Source organism: Patagioenas fasciata, chromosome 3 (assembly GCF_037038585.1).
Source record: "Patagioenas fasciata isolate bPatFas1 chromosome 3, bPatFas1.hap1, whole genome shotgun sequence".
NCBI classification, from domain to species: Eukaryota; Metazoa; Chordata; class Aves; order Columbiformes; family Columbidae; genus Patagioenas; species Patagioenas fasciata.
The window spans coordinates 107,490,126-107,498,655 of NC_092522.1; positions in this window are offsets into that span (position 1 = coordinate 107,490,126).

Genomic DNA, 8,530 nt, shown 5'->3' on the forward strand with positions numbered 1-8,530 from the left:
CAGGACACTTTAACCGCAGCCTATTCAGTGAAGACCACAAATAGTTTCCAGAAAACAAATATTTTACAGATATTTGTACTGGGATGCTGAAAAGTCAGTATCTTTGCCTCTTCGCCCCATTGAGAATTCAGGCTCAGTCCGTCATGTTTAAAAACTGTAATCCAATTTGCCATTCCTAAGCAGTACATAGTTGCGTCTGCCCTTTTTCCATTTTTTTTCCTACTTGGAAACTCTAGAGCTAGTATAATACAATAATAATGTTCCTAATGGTGTTGTTGCTGGCTGTAATAGATAAGTGGTGAGCTAACCACTTTAAAACACCTGTGTTGTATCACTGACACTGTCAAATCTGATTCTAACAACTTAAATATACATTTCTTTCTTATATATATACATAGTCACAACCATATGAGTCAACATACAGTAACTGAGATACCATACTCTATACATCTTTACCTACATATATATTGCATGGGCACAAAAAGTGAAAGATCTGCGGAATGAAAAGATACATTCTTTCTACACACACACAACTTTGTTAATGCTGAGATAATGTTGATAAGATCATGTCTTTTCACTAGTACAAACTCACAAATAAGTAATCACTTAAATTGGGTCCATCTTTTTGCAACACCCTGTATACCACACTAAGGGAATAAACACCTCATCAGTTCTTTGCTTATCCTTTTATTTTTTTCTTTTCCCTTTTGCTGCCAATGCCAGTAGCTCATATAACTGTATTAGGCTTGACCACACCTCAAAAATTTTGCATTCACAACTATGAAAAACAGAAGGATGACTGTATAAGTCACATCACACTAGTTTTCTTGTTTGGGGTTTGTTTTTTTCTGTGCTTTTTTTTTAAAAAAAAAAAAACTGTAGAAGAATTTATAGCTGGATAAATATGCTTATGTCAAAGAAGTAAAGCAAAAAGAAGTGTCAGGAAAACATTAAGACTTCATACAGCTGCCTAATATATTGTTCACGTAATACCAGTTGTAATATCAGAATCTCTGGATATTTGTTTTGGGAGGGAAACGCCATATTTACATGAATATGAATTTTGCACCTGTTTGAGACTTCCTGGAGCCTAACACATTCTTGAAAGTGTCCTGGTATCGGAAAACCTTGAGTTCTTTGGAGAAGAAAATAATACAGTTTCTCCCTTTCTCAATAGCCAGCATACAGCACCAATTCAGCTAACAAACATAAAGCACTGATGTCTAAGCTTTTATAAATCTAATTTCTATCATTTCTTCATAGAAGAATGTTATTTTTAAATCCCTCACATAGATCATGTATTCACTTTTTTTTTTTGCCTTCTTCTTTACCACATAAGTACATTGATTTAGACCGGTATGCACTACTCCAAACAATAATTTGTGGAAGCAACTCCATCTAGTATTATGAAGTCCCATGATTTTTAATAATTTGTATATGCAGTGATTAAGTGTGCCTGTTGGGAGGAAGGCACAATTTAGTATCCATGAAGAAGAAGGTTGATGGGTGTAAGTGACATAACCTGAATGTGCAATAGGGTTCAGGATAAGCAGACAGACCTGCTTATTCCCTTGCTGTTTACATCTTGCTCTGATGAACAGAAACTACGATTTAGTTGAGTTTTCTTATAGGTACTGTGTTAGGTGACACACATATACAAGCTAGTGGAAAGCAGACTGGATCTTCTGGTCTAGTCACACTTCAAGGAAGATGAAATAGTTACATTAGCCAACAGTTTTAATGTGCAAAACATTACATACATGCAGACATTGCAGGTTACTCAGAACTCTAGTGAAACATCCACTTGGGAGCTTGTATTATAGGATGTTTCAAAAAAATGGACACAATTTGAAATCACTGTATCTTTGAAATTGAGTCCATCTTTTTGAAACAGCCAGTATACCGCACTAAGGGAATAAAGGCCTTAAACAGGGATGTAGACTCTAGAGTTGATACTTTACCACAAAGCTCCCGCCCCCTCCTCGCTCCTCAGACAGAGTCAGGAGCACAGGCTACAGCACATATCCAGCTGAACTTGTGCACTTCCTTTTAATAAGGACAGATATGCAGGGAACCAGAAACTGAATAATCAGTTTACCCAGCTAGAGACAGGCACTCGTCTCTTCTGAGAAAAGCATATTACTTGCTGAGGTAGATATGCTATGTCAACATTACTATCATGATTTTAGACACAAAATTTTACTTCCTTGGTGTTTCTATTTCTTGTATATTTCACATAGCCAAGTCTCATTTCTACAGTGGTAAGCATTGCACCCTACTTTGAAATACTTCTTACACATTGTGCTTATCGATGTTTTAAAATTATGTAGTCTGACTTTAGTGTACAGATCACCAATGATGAGTCACCTGGACTTGGAAGCAGGATTTTTATACAATTTTCTGAGCTCAGTAATGGGATCAGCAAGATAAATATACAAATATTTCGCCACTTCCAGTAAGGATTTCATAATGACCGTCTCTATGAATAAGTAATTAAGTCAATTTGAATTCATTAGCTGTATTTACACTGTCTATTTCCTTATAATTGAAAGAAAAACACATTGTGTAGAAGTCTATCTTTAAACGAAGAGTCAAGCCCCAGGCATTCCTTAGAGACTTTTTCTGGTAGCTTGAGAAGACAGCACAGAAGGGTGTATCCGTGGCAGCAATTTGAAATTTGCACCCTCTGGCAGATCTCTTTCCATCCACCCACACTGGAATCATCATTTCCCAAAGTAGACATGCCATCGTACTATGTATGATAAAGACACAGCAGCAAGACCAACAGCAGGGATGGGGAAAAACGAGAGAGAGAAAAAAAAATCATGCAACATCCTCTGCCATTCACCATTAGAAATACTGTCTGGGAAATTAATTGCTCAAATGCCACAAATGTTCATTGCTTGGTATTTAGGTGTGGCCCGAGCTATTTCTTATAAAAAGAACAGCAGCATAGTCTTCTCTCAGATAAGCTTATGCATATCCCTTAGTGGGAGGAAATTTGGACTTGGTGTTCATTTGGTTTATATTGAGAAAGGCCAAGCTATAGAAGCAGGAAATTACACATAAGGGCACTATATGTCAGTTTCCACATCCTGCCAAAACTTTTTCTGAGTTTCTGGAGCTTAGTTTACCACCCCTTGAAATGATGACAGTATTATCTTTTTACAGTATAAAATGGAAAAAGTTTGAGATGCCCAGATGGAGAATGCTGGAGAACTGAGAAGTTATTTTATGAAATTCCGGTGGCAGCTTACCTCTGTAAAAATAAAAAGAACTTTAGTTTTCCAAACTGAAAGTTTTTTACAATTCTGCCTTAATTTTCTTTTGTTCTCCTTTATCTATTCTTTAAATTGAGTCAAAGACTCTCCCAAGTAATCTATTTTTCTTTTCCTCTGTGAGCTAAAAACCACTTCTTTCTATGGCTAGAAACATATCCTCCAGAGCTGGTCATCAAACAGGCACAGAAGAGTGATACTGAGGCTTTATCTGTAAAATTGTAGCTACAATAACTACTCACAAGCAAATGCCTGTGTTCATGGTATTTTCACCCAGCTGTGGGAGCTGTGGGAGCTGTGGGAGCAGCAATGCCTGCCAGTTTGGATGCTGGTTTGCCCTGGCATGAGGAGCAGACCCTGCACTCCTCTAGCTAATTTTAAACCCACAAGGCCCATTGAGATTCCAATATTGATTCTAAGGTTTTAAAATAGAGTAGGATTAGAAGACTTTTGCTTCTGTGGGAATCTGAAAAATGAAAGTTTGAAATTACTTCTATGCTGAATTCTCATTAGCTACATCTATTTCCACTTGTTTCATTTAACACAATTTATTTCCATCACATTTATGAAAAAAATAATTGCTCTCTTAGGCATGCTTATGTGCTTATTCATGACTGAGGGATGACTTTATTCAGAATTTTTAGAATATTTTGCATTGTTCTAGCTAATGTCCTACTGAGATCAGTCAGGGGTTTATACCACATCCTTAAAAAGAAGCACAGAAGTAATCCCAGTTTAAAATGTCTGATAGCTCATTACTGTGATTGTCCATGCTTGTAACTTCAGGGAAAGAAATAATGATTTGTCATGGGCATAGAGGCCACATTTGAGGAGTCTTTCAGTGACTGGAACTTGCAACTATTGTTGTAAATATAGCACACTAATTTAAGCAGTATGTGTGCTCCTCTGTTGACCCTCACTCCGAGATAGCCTATTAATACCTTTTCCAGAGTTCCCGTCAGGGCCTTGCAATGCGGTGGGTGGACAGCAGGTGGGCAGGGGTTGGGTACAGGGGAATGCAGCCTCTATCCCCTAAGTACACAACAGCCCAGCCATCTGGGGCAAAGCAAAGCAGGAGCACCCCAGGCAGCAACACAGAGGTACTGCCGTCCACTTCCCACATTGCTGCTACAGCTGCCCCTGTGGTTTCTAGGAAGCAGAGCTCATTTCTCCAGGCGCATCAAGGGTGCTTCAGTATTAAATTGGTGAGACCATAGGAATCAAGAAGCTATAGATTAATAATAGAATCATAGAATAGTTTGGGTTGGAAGGGACCTTCAAAGCTTATCTAGTTCAACCCCCCTGCAATGAGCAGGGACATCTTCAACTAGAGCAGGTTGCTCAGATTCCTGTCCAGCCTGGCCTTGAATGTTGCCAGGAATGGGGCATCTACCACTGAGTTTAGTTCCTTACACTTCTCTCTTCCTTCTGTCCCAGACAAAGGTGATTGTATGGATCAAATCCTAGCTGGGTTTTGTGTGGTTATGGAGGCCCCTTACTCAAGCTGAATAGTAGAGTTAAAATGTACCTCTGAAAAGCTAAGGAACTGACTGTCTTTAAGGCTTGGGTGCTGAACAGGACAGTATAGCAGAATGTTCACAATTTAGGTCAAATATGTCTTCCTGGGTTTCTAAAATGAGATTTCTAAAAATAATGAGAGAAGAGACAGTGAGACAGTGTCATATTGCTTGTTACTCTAGTCAGCTTACCAAGCTTTTATACTTAAAAGTAATATTTTCACAATACTTTGAGTTAGTGTGTTACCATGCCAAAGCAGAGGAGTTCAGAGTGGCTGACAGCATTTCTGATTCCAGCTCTTGCTTTGGCTCAGCATAGCTGTGAAGATGAAATCTCACTTTTCCAGAGAGCTGTAGCCCATTACAGCACACTGGGAATGCCTGCCAGTCACTATCCTTGGCTAAGGGCATGTGTTACAAATGTTCTTGTGTGCAACTTACAGTAGGGATGTACAGAGGAGGGGTGTACAGTATGGGTATAGAAGATCACTGAACATGCTTTATCTGTTGCATTCTTCTTTTGTTGGTATTGCCTTTTTTTTTCAGTTTTCTCTAATCAGTGATGGAGAAGGACAAGGAGGTCCTGATCTGACATCTGGAGTTTTGCTTTATACTCCTACCCAATAAATAGTGTATATGCTTTAGACAACAGAAACAATTATTTACAATAAAAGCCAAACAAAAAAATGCCAGAGAGAGGGAGTAGGGAGGGAAAAATTTTAATATTAACAAATACTGCAAATTATTTCCCTGTGTTTATGTCATCACTGTATCATTATTGTGAATTAATAATGGTCAGGTATCTTTCCTCAGGACTGTAATGGTTGTTTTATGCAGGTATGGAAACTAGACAGTGAAACAATGAAATTTTCTCCTTGACTACTTCTGTTTGCAAGAATCATAACTATAAATATGTTTCAACTCGATGGCTTGCATCAGAGATGCTGGAGGATACATAGGCTCTGGACTAGCGGAGAGAGCCCCAGCTGGTCGGCTGAGCTCCCAGATGGCCAGCTGTATGATCTTGGGCAAGGCACTTCATATCTGTTTTCTTCCCCTGTTTCCTTTGCTTATCTAAGAACTAGTCTCACTGTATGTAACAGGGTGCCACCCCTTTGGCCTCCAGTTATTTCAATAGAACAAACTTCAGCTTCCCCTCTCCAGCCTCTTGCTTTTATTTGTATCTTTGTTTTCATGGTTAGGAAAATGTGCCTGCCTGACCCTCTAGAGTGACTATTTCTGTCTGGGCACCCATGAGGTGCCTGTTGGTGGACAGGGTAAAGACAGGGTAGGTCTCTAAATTCCTTGTAAACCTGGTACAGACTTAGGCACTCCAGGATGCAGTTCTACCTGGAAGGTCCAGGTGACATCTGGCCACACCACGGTTGGTGGGCTTGCTGGAGCAGGGTACTCATGCAGCTGTGCCAAGGCTCAGCATAAAGCTGCTGCAGACCTCTCACATCTGTCATTCCACTGCCCGCAAGTGTGACTTCAATATTCTGAAGCCACTGAGTCTCATCCTCTTATCTCCATCTACTTGAGCCTGAGAACCTGAGTAAGATGAAAGTAGTTCAGAGGAGCAAGATAGAATAAATTGTCCATTAATGCCTTGTATACTTGCAATAACAAGGAATCCATTGAAGAGTCTGTAGTAAATGCATATGCCTCTCTCTTCAACATTTCCCACATGCTGCACAATTTCTTTCAGAAGCTGGATTAATGTGTCCCTGTTTTACAGCAGTATTTAAACTAATGGTGAATTCACCATCTTCATGTGAAGCAACAGCATGTTCTGATCTTTAATTACTTTCTCTGTTAAGAAATTACATCTTATTTCAAGACTTAATTTGTTTAACTTCAGCTTCCAATCACTGAAAACCTTCTGACTTAGAAAAACGAACAGCTTCCAGACACTGGCTGAAAGTTGAGGTTAGATAAATATACATTTGTCAGTAAGGCTGAAATGCCCTTGCCTAATTATTTCCCATTTCCAAGCATGAGTATGTATACACTGTGATCAAGTTACTTTTCATCCTTCTCTTCATCTAGCTGAACAGGTTGAGTTTTTTTACCCCCTATTTTCCAATTTATTTGCCCATCTGTTGCTGAATTCATTATAGTATTTCCAGTGGACATCATATTTCAGTATTGATGTGATGCAGCAACTATTACTCTAGGTGTCATGACTTATTCACACAAAATAATGATACGTTATTGTAACTGCTGATATAAAGACAATATTAACTTTTAGGTCAGAGATGAGCTTTCAAATGCTTGTAAGTACCTAATGTTTTAAAATATATTCCTTATGCCTTATCTTCTGCTTCCCTGTTCTCTCATCAAGAGACAGGACTGAGTTTGGTGGAAGATTTTTAGTTCTTAAGCTTTGAAAGTCTTCTACCAAGAGGTGACTGTTATTTTACATTCTGATAAATATATTTTTAAGGCTATATACTGCTTGTGTTGAGACTGATTTTATGAAGAATCCTATTACTGAATTGGATGTGTGCCACCTAGTTCAGAAAACAAAATAGCCTTTTTATGGCTGTTGGAATCATGTGCCCAAATATAACTTTGATAAAATGCTGAAAATGGCTTATTTATATGGTACACTCTTATAAACAACTTCAAATTCTTGTTCTTTATTGCTTTTGTTGCTGTTGTTGTTGTCATTTTGTTTGTTTAGGGTTTATTTGTTTGGGTTGTTTTGTAATAGATGATTAAGGCAGTTACAGATAAACATCACCAAAAGATTCCTGGAATTGACATTAGCTACACAGTGATTTTGTGTACCACCTTTTAGTTTCTAAAGTATTTGGCTTTTTTCTAATTCATAGTAGAAATGCTATAAAGGAAGAACTTTACCAGTTGAAGTATCAATATCGGTACCTTGAATCCATTAGAGGTTAAAGCTGAAAGCAAGTGCAGACATCAAAGGAAAAGTGGAAATGTAGTCCCAAGTGTATTATAAATTCTAAAAAATTTGGCACAAGAAATTCATTTGTCAGATCTCAGTGAATATTTTCAACGAACACTGCATTTACTGTCTTTCTACACCTTAGTCAAATTAGTTAGTGCACACAACAATTCTGCTAAAACAATATAAAATAAACAATACCAGTCACACTACAGGAAAAAAAAAAAAAATAACAGGTGGCCTTTGTTGACTTAACTCCACACTTTTGTATCTCACACCATGGGATATTTAATAGTGTGATCCCACCCCAAAAAGATTAGAAAGATTTCAAAACCAATAGGTGCACGGGACTGAAAGTAGAACTGGACTGTAGTTCAGAGCTCCACCTACAGAACTGAGCTACTTTTCTTATCTCCTGAGTAATTTACTGTTTTTTAGTAGCACGTTTATTAGTAGCCCTGTTCTTCTCAGCACAGACCATAGCAAGCGGAATTTAGGCAGAAGATTCACTTTTACGGGGTTGGTGTTGTTTGTTTGTTTGTTTGTTTGTTTGTTTGTTTGTTTGTGGGGGTTTTGGTTTGGTTTGGTTTGGTTTGGTTTGGTTTGGTTTGGTTTGGTTTGGTTTGGTCTTCTTGTGAATTCCCCCTGAATTATTTTTTCAAGGTAAATTCTCCTCTTTTAAATAAGTGTCCGTCTTCTGAGTTGGATTCATTACACTTATCTAGCTGCCTGAAAATTAGTCCCCTGGTCTAATTTTGATGTCTAAACTTCTTTTTATGTTATTGTTGGGTGATTAAAATCAGTTTTCAGCTAAGTGA